Raw genomic sequence first — 3046 nt, 5'->3', positions numbered from 1 at the left:
TAAAGGAATGCAAGGGACTGAAATTAAGCTAAAAAAAGGGAAGTTGGAACGAAGAAATCCTCATTTGAAGACACTCTGCGTTGCGATGAGCAACAAAATAGCAATGGTCGAATTCCAATAAAGGTTCGCGAAACCATGGCATCGCGGAGAAGTTTTGTTTATCAGATTTGGTGACCTGAAGGTTTAGTGCATCGTGGAGGATGATTATTTTGCAATTGTCCCAATCCAGTGGCTCACCGCGATAGTGGCGCGTCGCGGTGAGGGTGCATTTTACAATTGTTGGGGTGTACTTGAGCACCGTGATTTCTCAGATTTTAATGAAAAATAGCAATTGAAGACATGGCGCTATGCGTCGGGTGGATAAATCGAGAATATTTTAACTATTTCGTCCCAGCTATAAAAGGAAAAATCCAAGATAATGTGGGGGACTTTTGTCATGCAGAGCAGCGGAGGAAAAAACAAAAAATTTTCTCTTTTAGGGTTCATAAACATTCTTTTGAATTTCTTTATTTGAAGGATTGATTTGGGTATGAATTTTTACTTATTTTGGATGGTTAATTTAAATATGAGTAGGTAAACACTCCCTTTCTGGGGTTGTGGCTAAGAACATGAGTATTCTTTAATATTTTTATTCATAGTTTCTTTTTGGATTATCACATGGGTTGTTCTTAATTTCTTGAACTTACTATTTTAATGATTGGCCACCATTAGAATAAATTTATATTTCTATGTGAACCCGGGAGAAGAATCATAGGATAGAACGAAGAAATTAGGGAGCAAGGTTCTTATTGTTTTATAAAATAAGGGTTTGAATTAGCATCTAGGATAGGGATATACCTAGAAGCCTTTCTTGGTTCACTTGAAAGAAGACAACTTGATAAATCTAGAAGATTTGTTGTAACTCTGCGGGAGTTGTAGTTACAACATTCAATAGGTAGATGATCTGAGGTCGGGAGACTAAGATTGTGGCATAAACCTTGAGAACCATAAACCCGATAACCAAGTAGACTGTGAAAAGAATAGACAATTGTATGATTGTTCACTATACCTCAACCCTGGAATCATCCTCATTATTGTTTACAATTGTTGCTTAATTTGCTTTAGTCATCACTAATTATTTATTGTTTAGTAATTTGCATTTTATTTACAGAACAATCTTAATCTTAATACAATTAAACACTTAATACTAAATTGTCTTGAACTAAAGAATAAATAAATTTCTAGTTTATTGATCCTCGAGGGAACGATATCTGACTGTCTAAGTCATTATATTACTTGCACGATCACATACACTTGCGTGTGCTTAGAGACGCGACAAGTTTTTGGCGCCATTGCCGGGGATCAAATAGAATTAGTATTTGCTTTAATTTTTGGTTTTTGATCATAAGTTTAAGTGTTAATAACTTGATCTTAGCGGCTGAATTTTTGAAGGTTTAGCTGAACATTGGACTGGCTAGAGACAAAGAGTTAGTAGAGCCCTTTGCAGAACCATCATCAGAGATGAAGAGCTCAATCCATGGCAGAAAGGCTCGATCCTAGAGTTGTTGATCCAAATGTTAGAAATATTCCAGCTCTAGTTGTTCCTGTTCAATCAGTCACAATACCTATTCGAGAAGTGGCAATCCCACTTACGCACCTTGTGACTAACAGTATCCTCAAGCCTGAACAAGGAGGTCGATGGGAATAAAAACAAAATATGGTGCAATTGTTGAAATCTGTGGGAGAATTTCAGGGACTTCCACACGAGGATCCACAACAGCACTTACGAAACTTCCTGGAGATAAGCGATACATATATTCCTAAAGATGTGAGTGTTGATTATGTTAGATTGACACTCTTTCCCTTTTCTCTACTAGGGGAAGCAAAGAGATGGATACTTGCTTAACCACACCAATCCATCACTACATGGGAAGAATATGCTCGAACGTTTCTCATTCGATTTTTACCATTTCAAAAAATAGCTCGATTAAGAAGTGAGATATTGAGTTTCAGACAAAAAGATAGAGAAAATCTCCACCAAGCTTGGGAGAGATTTAAGGGCATGCTCAGGAGTTGTCCTCTTCACCATCAAACGAATGATGTTTTTATGCATACATTTATAGAAGTCCTTGAGTCTAATACAAAGATTCTCTTGGATTCAGCAGCAAGGGGTCAAGCTTTGGAGAAAACATATGAAGAATTATATACCTAGCTGAATTGAATTGCACAAGGAAATCCGAATTGGCATGCAGACTCGAGGAATGCTCTTAAGAAAGTTACAAGGGTTTTGGAGGTTGATCAGGTCACTGCTTTACAAGCACAGATTGCAGCAATGCAGAATCATATGACTACTCATCTTAACAACTTAAAGTTGGGTACAACTCAACCAGCAGGCACAGCAAATGTAGTCCAACAGGTATATGCATGGTGTGAAGTTTGTGGAAGCAATGAGTATAAGCAGATGCATGTTCTGTTAATCCATATTCAGCCAACTAAGTGGGGAATACAAATCGTCAGGGGCAACAGAATTTTGGAAATACATATAATCCAAATTGGAGGAACCATCCCAATTTCTCATAGGGTGGAAATCAGGCCCAGAATACAAATCAGTATAAGGGACCAGTACAACCAAATCCACAATCAATTGAGAATAATCAGGCAACTGCCTAGAATAGTAATATAGAGTAGATGATTAAGTTGTTGATGGCTCAACACGCACAGTTTCCAGTAGACATGAAAGCTCAATAGGCATAGTTTGCAGCTGAATTGAATAGTCAGCAATTACTCACAAGAAATTTGGAGTTATAGTTAGGTTAAATCGCAAGATCACAAAATGCAAGGCCACAAGGAGCATTGCCTAGCGATACTGAGGCTAATCCTAAAAAAGTAAATGCGGTTACAATGAGGAGTAGGCTACAAATGAAGGAGATAGTGAAGGAGCAAGATAACCCCGTTGTTACTGATGATCGCTTGCAAGAAAAGGCAGAAGAAGAAAAAAAGATAGTAAAGAGATTCGTGTAGAGAAGAAGACTACCCCCTTGCCCTTTCCTCAAAGGGCAAGAAAGCA

At 37.8% G+C, this 3046-nt stretch overlaps 1 non-coding gene across 1 annotated transcript; it reads right to left on the bottom strand.

Annotated features, from left to right (window-relative positions):
- Positions 1-1963: 1963 nt before the first annotated feature.
- On the bottom strand, positions 1964-2070 carry LOC124886776. The gene has a single exon (XR_007044186.1). It is a non-coding gene; the product is annotated as a small nucleolar RNA R71 (small nucleolar RNA).
- Between the last annotated feature and the right edge of the window lie 976 nt (positions 2071-3046).

The sequence above is a fragment of the Capsicum annuum genome, chromosome 8, assembly GCF_002878395.1.
Source record: "Capsicum annuum cultivar UCD-10X-F1 chromosome 8, UCD10Xv1.1, whole genome shotgun sequence".
In the NCBI taxonomy this organism is placed as follows: Eukaryota; Viridiplantae; Streptophyta; class Magnoliopsida; order Solanales; family Solanaceae; genus Capsicum; species Capsicum annuum.
The sequence above is the reverse complement of the archived record's forward strand: the minus strand, read 5'-3'. Positions and strand labels throughout refer to the sequence as shown.